Source organism: Sciurus carolinensis, chromosome 1 (genome assembly GCF_902686445.1).
Source record: "Sciurus carolinensis chromosome 1, mSciCar1.2, whole genome shotgun sequence".
Lineage (NCBI taxonomy): Eukaryota > Metazoa > Chordata > Mammalia > Rodentia > Sciuridae > Sciurus > Sciurus carolinensis.
The window spans coordinates 81,891,741-81,906,116 of record NC_062213.1 but is presented as its reverse complement, the minus strand read 5'-3'; the positions used below and the strand labels follow the sequence as shown (position 1 = coordinate 81,906,116).

Below are 14,376 nucleotides of genomic sequence, written 5' to 3'. Positions count from 1 at the left end.
GCTGCTGGTATAGCTCAGTAGTAGTGCAATTGTCTAACTTGCATGAAGTCCTAAATTTGATCATCTATGCCACACACACACACACACACACACACACAAGTTTTATTTTAAGACAAGCTTTTGTATCCATCCAGAATAAAAAGATATCACAAATTTAGTCACTTGTGGCTATGTCCTCCTTAGAAGTGCTTTCACAAAGGCTGTGTCCTGTCCTCCCTTTGTCTATTTGAGGGTCACTTATCCTCCATGCAGAACCATTCAGAGAAACTTTCAACACCATGATTATATTTTACCACTATAAAGTGAATTATAGCCTCGGCCTGAGGAGTGTCAGCGACACGATGGAGCGAGCAAGGGATGGTTTACACCTGAGTTGAACTACAGAACAGTACGTGCCAGAGGTGAAAGTCCAAGTCAAACGTAGAAGGACAGTCTCACCGAGCAATCAAGAGTGAGTATAGTCTGGATTGAGAACCAATTTAGGTCAGAATCATATTTTAGTTTAGAACAAAAGTATCATGGAATGAAGAGACTAAAATAAACCATTAAAGAAGCACACGCATATAGTATAGAAGATATAGTAAAATGGTGTCAGTTGTACCCAAGATGTTCTCAGCAGCAACAAGTACCTGTGGTGGATTTTCAGGCAGAACTGAGACAGACCTTCTTAGTCAAGACACCAAAAGATGTTAAAGCAATATTGGAACATCAAGATAACTGATTTCAAGGAAAAAAACCACAGGTTCTATCTGCTGGTGGCAAGAGTTGCAAGATGCTGTAGCACATTGACTATAGAATGAGATATATCCTGCAAGATGGCCGAATCTTCATTGGCACCTTTAAGGCTTTTGACAAGCATTTGAATTTGATCCTCTGTGATTGTGACGAGTTCAGGAAAATCGAGCCAAAGAATGCAAAACAGCCACAGTGTGAAGACAAGGCGGGTTTAGGTCTGGTGTTGCTGCGTGGGGAGAATTTGGTATCCATGACAGTGAATGGACCACCCCCTAAAGATACTGATATTGCTCGGGTGCTACTTGCTGGAGCTGTAGGTGATTCTGGGGTTGGGAGGGCAGCTGGCAAAGGAGTACCAGCTGGTGTGCCAATTCCCCAGGCTCCTGCTGGATTAGCAGGCCCCATCAGAGGAGTTGGGGGTCCATCCCAGCAGGTAATGACTACACAAAAAGAGGCACTGTGGCAGCTGCTGCCATTGCTGCTACTGCCAGCATTGCTGGAGCCCCAGTACAGTACCCACCAGGACAGGGAACTCCACCCCCACCTGTAGGCAGAGCAACCCCACCATCAGGTATGGCTCCTCCACCTGGTATGAGACCACCCAAGGGTCCACCAATTGGGCTTCCCCATGCTTGAGGGACATCAATAGGCGTGCCCCTCCTGGAATGAGGCCCCTACCACCAGGAATTAGAGGCCCACTTCCCCCCCAGAATGCGTCTTCCAAGACCCTAGAATATTGTTGATTCATCTAAGTCACTTCTCCCTGCTATGTGTCTTGTGAATTTGTGTAGATTGTTTGTGGGCTTTTTGTCCCCTTTCCACGTAATAATAGATAATGAATGCATAGAACAATTAAAAAATAAAGAAAGTGAACTGTAGATTCAGCACATGAGCACATTAAATAACATTTCTACTTTTATTGAAAATTAAAGTTAAATAATTAAATAATTAAAATTATTGTTGTTTGTTGGGTTTTGGAGATGTGGAGAAAGTCGAAGTCACTATGGCATGGAGGTCTGATGGCCTTCAACAGAGTGTCTGAAGTTCCATCTCCAGAGATTTGGAATTATAAAAAGTCTCAGACAGCATCCAGCATCCAGAGTTTTAGGGACTTCTTATCCAAATGGGAAAGGAGACTCCTTTCCATTTACTATGTCCCAAATTTATTGCAGAGCTCCAAGGAACCTTCAGCAGAAGAATTTTTTCTTTTATTACTCTTTTTTTTGGGGGGGTGGATACCAGGGATTGAACCACCACTGAGTTGCATCCCCATGTCCTTTTTTAAAAATTATTCTTTTATTTTGAGGCAGGATCTCTTGAAGTTGCTTAGGCTGATCTCAAAACTTGTGACTCCTTCTGCCTCAGCCTCCCAAGTCACTGGGATTATAGGCCTGCACCACTGAGGCTAGCCTGACAGAAGAATTTTCCAATAATCTTTTTATTTTCTACTTAGAAATATATTTTCTGCCCCAATTTCTTCATCTTCTACCAGTGCAATTTTTTTTCTTTCATTATTGATGTGTTGGCTTTTGGTGATAAAGTTCTGAGAATTTGAAACCCAAACCTTTCAGAAGAGGTAATAAGAAAAATGTTCATAATTTTCTCTTGGGCTGACAATAGTACAACCTCATAGGCTAATCTGAAAGATTCCAAAAGTGAACACTACTGGTAAAGCACTCAGAAGATTGCCTGGCATATGATGAGTGCCATTTTTCAGTTCATTAAGTAAACTCACGGTCAAGTTCTGTGGAGACTGCCTTGTCCTTGGGCGAGAGGAACAGCCACAATCTTTATTGCCATTAGTAGCCTCAAATTGCAACTCTACCTTTCTTATTTGGGGAAACAAGGAGGAGGACTTTATTTTGTAACAAAACTATAACAAAGTCCCAAGCACTATAGCAAGATGCAAAGACCAAAGAACATCTCATGCTTTTGTTCTTGCCCGATTTCAGATCTCATCTCAAGAGACTACAATAGCAGTAGCACATGTTTCTTATGACCATTTATCAAGGTCAGAATTGCAGAAGTGAAGAAAGCATTGTCACATGGCAGTGGCTCAGGAACCTAAGCTGTCAGGTTCAAGAATGTTCAAAGGTTTCCTTGCACATTTAGGAAACAGTGTTTTGGGTTTTTTGTTTGTTTGTTTGTTTTTTTAATTGTAAACAAATGGGATACATGTTGTTTCTCTGTTTGTACATCGCATAAAGGCGTACCATTTCTGTAATCATAAATTTACATAGGGTAATGTTGTTTAATTCATTCTGTTATGTTTTCCCTTCCCCCGCACCCCTCCCACCCCTCTTTTCCCTCTATACAGTCCTTCCTTCCTCCATTCTTACCCCCCTCCCTAACCCTAACTCTAACCCTAACACTAACCCCTCCCACCCCCCATTATGTGTCATCATCCACTTATTAGCGATATCATTCGTCCTTCGGTTTTTTGAGATTGGCTTATCTCACTTAGCATGATATTCTCCAATTTCATCCATTTGCCTGCAAATGCCATAATTTTATCATTCTTTATGGCTGAGTAATATTCCATTGTATATATATATACCACATTTTCTTTATCCATTCATCAATTGAAGGACATCTAGGTTGGTTCCACAATCTGGCTATTGTGAACTGAGCAGCTATGAACATTGATGTGGCTGTATCTCTGTAATATGCTGATTTTAAGTCCTTTGGGTATAGGCCAAGGAGTGGGATAGCTGGGTCAAATGGTGGTTCCATTCCAAGTTTTCTAAGGAGTCTCCACACTGCCTCCAGAGTGGCTGCACTAATTTGTAGCCCCACCAGCAATGTATTAGAGTACCTTTCTTCCCACATCCTCTCCAACACCTATTGTTGCTTGTATTCTTGATAATCGCCATTCTAATTGGGGTGAGATGGAATCTTAGGGTGGTTTTGATTTGCATTTCTCTTATTACTAGAGATGTTGAACATTTTTCCATGTTTGTTGATTGCTTGTAGATCTTCTTCTGTGAAGTGTCTATTCATTTCCTTAGCCCATTTGTCGATTGGATTATTTGCATTCTTGGTGTAGAGTTTTTTGAGTTCTTTATAGATTCTGGAGATTAGTGCTTTATCTGAAGTATGATTGGCAAAGATTTTCTCCCACTCTGTAGGCTCTTTCTTCGCATTGCTGATAGTTTCCTTTGCTGAGAGAAAGCTTTTTAGTTTGAATCTATCCCAGTTGTTGATTCTTGCTTTTATTTCTTGTGCTATGGGAGTCCTGTTGAGGAAGTCTGGTCCTAAGCCGACATGTTGAAGCTCTGGACCTACTTTTTCTTCTATAAGATGCAGGGTCTCTGGTCTGATTCCGAGGTCCTTAATCCACTTTGATTTTAGTTTCGTGCATGGTGAGAGATAGGGGTTTAGTTTCATTCTGTTGCATATGGATTTCCAATTCTCCCAGCACCATTTGTTGAAGAGGCTATCTTTTCTCCATTGCATATTTTTGGCCCCTTTGTCTAGTATGAGAAAATTGTATTTATTTGGGTTTGTGTCCGTGTCCTCTATTTTGTACCACTGATCCACCTTTCTATTTTGGTACCAATACCATGCCAGTTTTGTTACTATTGCTTTGTAGTAGAGTTGAAGATCTGGTATTGCAATACCCCCTGCTTCACTCTTTCTGCCAAGGATTGCTTTGGCTATTCTGGGTTTTTTATTCTTCCAGATGAATTTCATAATTGCTTGCTCTATTCCTGTAAGGTACATCATTGGGATTTTAATTGGAATTGCATTGAATCTGTATAGCACTTTTGGTAGTATAGCCATTTTGACAATATTAACTCTTCCTATCCAAGAACATGGGAGATCTTTCCATCTTCTAAGGTTTTCTTTAATTTCTTTCTTTAGTGTTCTGTAGTTCTCATTGTAGAGGTCTTTCACCTCTTTTGTGAGATTGATTCCCAAGTATTTTATTTTTTTCGATGCTATTGTGAATGGGGTAGTTTTCCTAATTTCTCTTACTGAAGATTCATCACTTATGTATAAAAATGCATTAGATTTATGTGCATTGATCTTATATCCCGCTACTTTACTGAATTCACTTATGAGTTCTAAAAGTTTTCTGGTGGAATTTCCTGGTTCCTCTAAGTATATAATCATATCATCAGCAAATAGGGATAGTTTGAGTTCTTCTTTTCCTATTCATATCCTTTTAATTTCTTTGGTCTGTCTAATTGCTCTGGCTAGAGTTTCAAGGACAATATTGAAAAGAAGTGGTGAAAGAGGGCATCCCTGCCTTGTTCCAGTTTTTAGGGGGAACGCTTTCAGTTCTTCACCATTTAGAATGATATTAGCCATGGGCTTAGCATAGATGGCCTTTACAATGTTAAGGAATGTTCCCACTATCCCTATTTTTTCTAGTGTTTTGAGCATGAAGGGGTGCTGTATTTTATCAAATGCTTTTTCTGCATCTATCGAAATAATCATGTGATTCTTGACTTTAAGTCTATTGATATGGTGAATTACATTTATTGATTTCCGAATGTTGAACCAACCTTGCATCCCTGGGATGAAACCCACTTGATCATGGTGCACTATCTTTTTAATATGCTTTTGTATGCGATTTGCTAAAATTTTGTTGAGAATTTTTGCGTCGATGTTCATTAACAATATTGGTCTGAAATTTTCTTTCCTCAATGTGTCTCTGTCTGGTTTAGGTATCAGGGTGATATTGGCTTCATAGAATGAGTTTGGGAGGGTTCCCTCCTCTTCTATTTTATGGAATACTTTGAGAAGTATTGGAATGAGCTCTTCTTTAAAGGTTTTATAGAACTCAGCTGAGAACCCATCTGGTCCTGGACTTTTCTTTGTTGGTAGGCTTTTGATGACTTCTTCTATTTCATTACTTGAAATTGGTCTATTTAAATAGTGTATGTCTTCCTCGTTCAGTTTAGGCAATTCATATGTCTCTAGAAATCTGTTGATGTCTTCGAAATTTTCTATTTTGTTGGAGTATAGATTTTCAAAGTAGCTTCTAATTATGTTTTGTATTTCAGTTGTGTCTGTTGTGATATTTTCTTGTTCAATCCGAATTTTAGTGATTTGGGTTTTCTCTCATCTTCTCTTTGTTAGTGTGGCTAAAGGTTTATCAATTTTGTTTATTTTTTCGAAGAACCAACTATTTATTTTGTCAATTTTTTGTATTGTTTCTTTTGTTTAAATTTCATTGATTTCAGCTCTGAGTTTAACTATTTCCTGTCTTCTACTACTTTTGGTATTGGTCTGTTCTTCTTTTTCTAGGGCTTTGAGCTGTAGTGTTAGGTCGTTTATTTGTTGAGTTTTACTTCTTTTATTAAATGCGCTCCATGAAATAAATTTTCCTCTAAGTACTGCTTTCATAGTGTCCCAGAGATTTTGATATGATGTTTCTTTGCTCTCATTTACCTCTAAGAATTTTTTAATTTCCTTCCTAATATCTTCTGTTATCCATTCATCATATAATAGCATATTGTTCAATCTCCAGGTGTTGGAGTAGTTTCTGTTTTTTACTCTTTCATTTATTTCTAATTTCAATCCATTATGATCTGATAGAATACAAGGTAGTGTCTCTATCTTCTTGTATTTGCTAACATTAGCTTTGTGGCATAATATATGGTCTATTTTAGAGAAGGATCCATGTGCTGCTGAGAAGAAAGTGTATTCGCTCTTGGTTGGATGGTATATTCTATAAATGTCTGTTAAGTCTAAATTATTGATTGTGTTATTGAGATCTATGGTTTCTTTGTTCAATTTTTGTTTGGAAGATCTGTTCAGTGGTGAGAGAGGTGTATTAAAATCACCTAGTATTATTGTGTTATGGTCTATTTGGTTTCTAAAATTGAGAAGGATTTGTTTGACATACATGGATGAGCCACTGTTTGGGGCATAGATGTTTATGATTGTTATATCTTGATGATTTATGCTTCCCTTAAGCAGTATGAAATGTCCTTCTTTATCCCTTCTGACTAACTTTGGCTTGAAGTCCACATTATCTGAAATGAGGATGGATACTCCAGCTTTTTTGCTGAGTCCATGTGCATGGTATGTTTTTCCCCATCCTTTCACCTTTAGTCTATGGGTATCTCTTTCTATGAGGTGAGTCTCTTGCAGGCAACATATTGTTGGATCTTTCTTTTTAATCCAATCTGCCAGTCTATGTCTTCCAGTCTATTTGTATTTCTGCCAGTCTATTTGTATTCCCAGTCATTTGGTTCATTTTTTAAATTTTATGTATTTATTTATTTTTTTGACACAACTTGGTTCCTCCTTTATTTGACAGTTCCTTTAGGATAATTCCTCCCTTTGCTGACTTGCTTCTTTGTTTTTTATCCCTTCTTCATGGAATATTTTGCTGAGAATGTTCTGTAATGCTGGCTTTCTTTTTGTAAATTCTTTTAGCTTTTGTTTATCATGGAATGATTTTATTTCATCGTCAAATTTGAAGGTAAGTTTTGCTGGGTATAAGATTCTTGGTTGGCATCCATTTTCTTTCAGAGCTTGAAAAATGTTGTTCCAGGCCCTTCTAGCTTTTAGGGTCTGGATTGAAAAATCTGCTGATATCCGTATTGGTTTCCCCCTGAATGTAATTTGGTTCTTTTCTCTCACAGCCTTTAAAATTCTGTCTTTATTTTGTATGTTAGGTATTTTCATTATAATGTGCCTTGGTGTGGGTCTGTTGTAATTTTGTGTATTTGGAGTCCTATAAGCCTCTTGAACTTGATTTTCCATTTCATTCTTCAGATTTGGGAAATTTTCTGATATTATTTCATTGAATAGATTGTTCATTCCTTTGGTTTGTTTCTCTAAGCCTTCCTCAATCCCAATAATCTCAAATTTGGCCTTTTCATGATATCCCATAGTTCTTGGAGATTCTGTTCATGATTTCTTACCATCTTCTCTGTTTGTTCAACTTTGTTTTCAAGGTTAAATATTTTGTCTTCAATATCTTAGGTTCTGTCTTCCAGGTGTTCTATCCTATTGGTTATGCTTTCTATGGAGTTCTTAATTTGGTTTATTGTTTCCTTCATTTCAAGGATTTCTGTTTGGTTTTTTTTTCAATATCTCTAACTCTTTATTGAAATGGTCTTTTGCTTCCTGAATTTGCTCTGTTAACTGTCGATTGGTGTGATCATTCAATGCCTGCATTTGCTCTTTCATCTCATCATACAATGCCTGCATTTGCTCTTTCATCTCATCGTTTGCTTCCCTGATCATTTTAATTATGTACATTCTGAACTCCCTTTCTGTCATTTCTTCTGCCATGCTGTCGTTGGATTTTATCGATGTAACATCTAGATTTGTTTGGGGCATTTTCTTCCCTTGTTTTCTCATATTGTTCAGGAATCAGTGGAACATTAAGATATTGCAGATTTCCTCTATTGACTTATAATGTCCCTGAAGATTGCTAGTATATCCCCTCTTATCCTTCAGTAGCCTGCAGTCTTGGAGGAAGTTGATAATGTGGTGCTCCACAAGGAAGCTGCCTCTCTAGGGGTGGTGACCCTCAGGTGGGGTATATTCCCTGCTAGTGGGCAGAGGTGCCTCCACTTGTTGACCAATGGTCATCTAAAGGGGAACTAGGCTGCGGGCTGAGGCAAGGCCTGTTTGTGCCTGTGTCTCTGGTTTTACCATCCTTGTGGGAAAACCTCACCCAGCGGGGAAGACTCACCCGGTGGGGAGGTCTCGCTGGTCAGTTTCCCTCCTAGAGGTTCCCCTCAATCTACAACTACCGCCAGGGCTGGGCTGCCTTCCTCTGCAACGTTCCCAGGGGCCCAGACCTACCTCCTGGGCCAGGGAGCCTCACCCTTCGCAGACGAGTCTTCTTAGGCTGCCTCTCCTCAGAGAATCTGCCTGCAGTCCTGGAAAATTCGCTCCGCCCCTAGGCATGTCTCTGTGCGGCTCTTCCACCAAGAAGCTGCCTAGGTCCTGGGACCCTGCTCTGCACCTAATCGCCTGGCTATGCGGCCCCTCCTCTGAGCCGCCACCTGGAGCCCCGTACAATAACTCCGAGACCCAGAGACCCGCCACACACCTCTTCCTCCAGACAGCCGCCCGGTGTTCTGACGCAGTCACTAGGAGTCCAAGCAACTCACTTCGCGTCTCCTCCTCCCGCCAACCGCCCGTAGCTCTAGGCAGTCACTCTGAGTCCAAGTGATCTGCCCTGTTCCTCCTTCTCCTCGGGGTAGCCCCCCCGGGTGTTCAGGAGCGGTCGCTCGGAGACCAAGAGACCCACCGCGCTCCTCCTCCAGGCAGACCACCGGTGTTCAGGAGCAGTCGCTTTGAGTCCAAACAACTCACCACTCGCCTCCTCCTCTGGCAACCACCTGTAGCTCTGATGCAGTCACTCCTAGACCAAGCGACCCACCGAGTTCCTCCTCTTCCTCCGGGCAGCCCCCCGGTGTTCAGAAGTGGTCGTTCTGAGTCTAAACAGCTCACCACACAGCTCCTCCTCTGGCAACTGCCTGTAGCTCTGATGCAGTCACTCCTAGACCAAGTGACCCGCCGTGCTCCTCCTCTTCCTCCAGGCAGCCCCCCGGTGTTCAGAAGCGGTCGCTCTGAGTCCAAACAGCTTGCCACACAGCTCCTCCTCAGGCAGCCGCCCGGAGCCCCAGTGGTTGCTCCGAGTCCAAGCACTGTGCTGAGCAGCCACCTCTACAATGTTCCCAGTTGTCCGTGTTTACCGCTCCAGTGGGGGGAGGGGCGTCTCGCCGGGCAACTCTACTTCACAAAGTTCCCTGCGTTCCGGGGCTACCGCCCCATCCGGGATGCCTCCCCAACGGGAGAGACTCACCCGGCGGCTTTGAGTTGGTCCCAAGTCTCTCACTATCTCCTCTTTTGAATCTTGAGTCCTGGAGCAACATGAAATGCAGCCGCCCTCTAGTCCGCCATCTTGAAACCTCCCAGGAAATAGTGTTTTTGATATACATCTTGGGTAGTTCTGAGAATTACATTTTGAGAAACATGGGTCTACTGCTTTATTAAATGTCATACATATTGCAATATAATTGAATAAACTGCCTGAGATTCTCCATTTTTGTAATTTTAGAGAAGATGAAAATACAGGATTTAGTGACAGTTATGCTGGATTCTTGCATGCAGATATATGTTCTTTGAATAGGAGCAGTTTCCTTTATTTAACATTTCTGACCTACTCCTTAACAATACATCAGAAGCCTGGCATGAGCTAAATCGGTATTGTACATCTGTAATTCCAGCAACTCGGGAGGTTGAGTCAGAATGATTGCAAGTTCAAGACCATCCTCAGCAACTTAGTGAGAGCCTTGGCAACTTAGAGGAATGTTGTCTCTGTACCCCAGGGTTCAGTCCCCAATACAAAAAAAAAAAAAAAGGGAATACAAGATTTTACCAGGCATGGTGTTATATGCACAACTGTAATCCCAGAAACTCCAGAGGCTGAGGCAGGAAGATCACAAGATTGAGGCCAGACCCAGCAATTTAGCAAGACTCTAAGCAACTTAGCAAAGTCTTATCTTAAAATTAAACCATAAAAGCAAAAAAGACTGGGGCTGTAGCTCAGTGGTAGAACACCCCTGGGTCCAATCGCCAGTACCAAATAAAAACAAACAAACACCAATGCACGCACACACACACACACACACACACCAAAAAAAAAAAAAAAAAAAAAAAAAAAAAAAAAAAACCCTAAAGTCCTTAATTCTTCTATTGCTTTATAAACTACTGAGAGACAATTGAATGACTTAAGCATGCTGGTGCATGTATTCCAAAACAAAACATTTGTCTGGGTGTGAGGATGTCCTTGCAATGAGTATGTACCCAATTTTGTACACTGGCATTTTGTTCAATGCCTTTGCACTGTATTGTGGAAGAAAGTTCAACAGTGTTTTAACTAGTTATATAAAAAATAAGGAAAAATTCATGACGAATCATGCTAGTAAAATAAGTATTCTTTTAGCCATAGGCTATATTTAAGTATGTGAAAGTGTGTTTTGTACTTTTGAGTTAATAATTGTGTTTGAAAGTGAATTTTATCCAAGTTTAATTTACACCTGTATCCTTTTATGAGTCTTGGAAAATGACCCATGTCTGACAATTTCTTAAAAACAGTACCATAAATAAACATCAGATTTCACAAAAATCATGGTTTTCCCAAAAACGAAAATTACAGGAAACAAAGCGGTTGAATTCTAGGAAGTTATTGTCCTTACCAAGGACAATGGCCTTTTAAATCTCAACATTCCTATTAAGTCATGCCTTTTCAGATAAGTATGTGGGACACTGGGTGGTTATACACAATCAATTTTGATTATGTTGATGATATTATGAAATCTCTGGCCTTTTCAAAGTGCTCAAGTTTATCATGCTACCACCCAGCAGCCTACTTTGATCCTAGTTAAAAATAAAAAGAAACATACTAATGAAAAATCAGTATTTGTTTTTATGTGTTGTTTTTCTTAAAAAGTAATAAAGGAATGCAATTTATTATTTTTAACATTGTATTCTATCTTTCAACACAACGGAACATTTAAGAAAAAACAATTTTTATTGTGGGGGCGGGTACTGAGAATCAAACCCAGGGACACTTTATCTAGTCCTTTTTATTTTTTTATTTTGAGACAGGGTCTCTAAGTTGCTCAGGGTCTCACTATACTGAGGTTGGCCTCAAACTTGTCATCCTTCTGAATCAGACTTCAGAACCACTGAGATTACAGGCCTACACTATTGCACCCAGCTCCTTGAAGGAATTTATAACTAGTAAGGTGAAACCACCATTCCCAGGTTAGAATGATTAAAACACAAAAACAACAGATGGTAAGGAGTATGCATGAAAGGCAATCTGGAGAAACCACTGTATCACACTGTGTGGGAGAGAGAAGAGAAGTTGTTACCCTTATTTAAAGTAAACTGAAGGAAAGAGAAAAAGGTGAAAAAAAATGTGCAGAGGAAGTGATTAGTGGCAGTTGGAAACAAATGACAGGTTTAAATGAAACAGCATAAGGTCTAAGAAAATATGAAACAATATAGACTAAGAGTGATTTTATTAATGATGACATTCATGACTTAAATTTGGAATATTACATATTTAAGAAAATCCAAAGGTATACTTACTGTTTTGTTATATGTGAGGAGTCCACTTTGCCTCAGTCTCTTCCCACTCTAACCAACTTCTGCACTATCACCACCACAGCCCTTCACATAAATATGCATTTATAGTTTGACCATTGCTTGGAGAGCAAATTCTAACTTGTTAATTATGGGAACCCACCACTTTTGGAACTGCAAGATCTAGGCAAAATTTGGCAAACCTTAGCAATTTCACAATGTTTCACAATATCCAATAGCCTGAAAGATTTATAGGAATTTCAGGGCCTGTTCTGCCTCCACAATTCTGTTTCTACAGTGCTATCTCTGAGTACCACCAAGTTGCCCATATACAAAACCTAGTTCCCTGATGAGTTTCCACATGACTATAAATAAATGATCTACTCATACACACAATGTGTCTGGCCAGGATGTGCAAAATCACTGGCCATCTTTGGTTCTTTCCTGAGGAGAAGCTACACTGTGTACACTATATACCATGGTTCTCTTCTCTCTTTTCTCTTCTCTGTACTCATATCCTTCCCTCATTTCCTTCCCATGGCCAAAGCAAAACTTCTCTCATTTTTCTATATGAGGCATTTAGTGATAAGTGGTTTTGGTAGGCTAGGCATAACTTGTGAGTCTCACCACTTATCTCAAATGCTAATGAAAGCATTTTTCCCCACTAAAGATAATTCCCCTGGGCTGGATATCTTTTCATTGTCCCTTAATTTTCTCTTTGTCCTGCTCTGTCTGGTCCAGGAAGTCTGGGGACAGCATTAGCAAAAATCTCTCATCCTTAAGTTTCCAGTTAGGTTCAGCCCATGGGAGAAAGCAAGACATGATGGGGAACTGGGAGGAGACAGGTCTAGTACCTCTGCTACTTTGGGACCAGGTGCTGAGAATTGGCAGTGTCCTTTCTGATTGCCCTCTATGAGTTCTGGTCACTCTTCCATTGCTCCTCAGGTCTCTCAATGGCCAAATCTCCTGGGGGATGGCATTATTCCTACTCCGTGTCTTTAATCTCTGATCCATCTTTGTAAATAATCTGGTAATGCTCCTTAAATTATCCAGTTTGGGATTGGGGGTGTAGAGCATTTGCCTGGCCTGGGTTTGATCTCCAGTCCTGGGGAGAAAAAAAAAAATTATCTAACTTGAATGAGCCACGACCTGACTTCCTGAGGGATTCTGGTGCCTACTATTGTGATAGTTGTGATTTCTACACTTTATAACACTTAGTGTAGGATGCACTTTATGTTTGTATTTGTACCAAATGTCCAACCTTTCCTTGAACTTAATAGTGTGGTACCTTCATGCCTTTGCCTGTGTTGGTTCCCCTCCTGCAATATGATGCCCTTTTCTCCTTTTCTACTAGTATCAATTTCTTTATCTTCAGTCTCTCTCAACCTCACTTGTTTGGGAAGACTTCCCTCTTTGCCACCTCCCCCAAAGGACTTGGACTTTGTGCATTCTTTTGGTAATTACTTTGTGGCATGTCTGTCTTCCCTCTCCCCAGAAATTATGTCTTCATCCATTCATTCATTCACCCAAACACTTATTTATTATCTTCTATGTTCCAGACACTATTTTAAATCCATGGGAACACTGCACCAATAAAACAAAATTTCTGTTCTCAATGGAGTTCATGTTCTAGTTGGGGAGATTAACAGTAAATCAGTGGGCAAATAGGTCTATGATGTTTTTAGTAGGGATAAGTATTACGGAGATAAATGAAGCAGGCTGAGAGATGACCCATGTGGAAACCAGAAGTCTCCAAATGTGGAAAATTGTTGCCAGGTCTTAGTGAGGGGACAGCTTTTGGGCACAGCATGGAGTAGGGATAACATCTGAGGGTAACTCTTTCAGCTAAGGAAACAGCAATGCAAGAGTCCTGAGGGAGATGTGTGCTTAGCACATCCGAGGAAGAGCCCAGAGCCCAGTGGGCAGGGGGAAGGCTAGAATGGGGAACAAGGGTGGGGGGCCTCAAATTAGGTAAGCCCAGGATGAGCCATGCACCCCAAGATCACAGACTTGGAAGTCTCTGAAAAGCTGTAAGTGTGATGGGCTGACAGATCTGGCTCCATGAGAATGTTATAGGCCAGACTCTAAGGAAATGACTAAACAGACTCCATTTTGCTCTGAGACTCCATGTTATGTAGGAAATAAGTTTCTCCCATGGGAACACCCCGCCTCTGTGCCCATCATCAGTTACTCAGTGTGACATGTTTCACAATACAGAATGATAATTCCTATGTAAAGAAAAATTGCTCTCTTTTGATTCCTATTGCTCCTAAACAATGTACCATGTGAACAGTGATTGTGTGGATGTTAGTAACCATTCTTTAGTTTGTACCTAGGTAAGGGTCATTTTTACCCACTTACCCCTCTGTCAATGATCTCATGATGTTAATGTGTAATTTCAAATCATAGCAACAGACACTTAGGATTAATGTAATTTTTGGTATAAGAACCCCTACAACCCTGTGGTTGGGGCTGTTCTCCCAATAGCCATTTTTTGGGGCATTGTGTGAGACAGTCAGCCAGCCGGCTTAATAAAGACTCTCAAATTTGGACTTCTCAGTGGTG

At 40.4% G+C, this 14,376-nt stretch overlaps 2 pseudogenes; both read left to right on the top strand.

The window, feature by feature from the left end:
* Positions 1-341: 341 nt before the first annotated feature.
* Positions 342-721, top strand: LOC124984647 (SNRPN upstream reading frame protein-like; annotated as a pseudogene).
* Positions 722-763: 42 nt separating this feature from the next.
* LOC124984596 (small nuclear ribonucleoprotein-associated protein N-like) lies at positions 764-1,478 on the top strand (annotated as a pseudogene).
* The last annotated feature ends 12,898 nt before the right edge of the window (positions 1,479-14,376 follow it).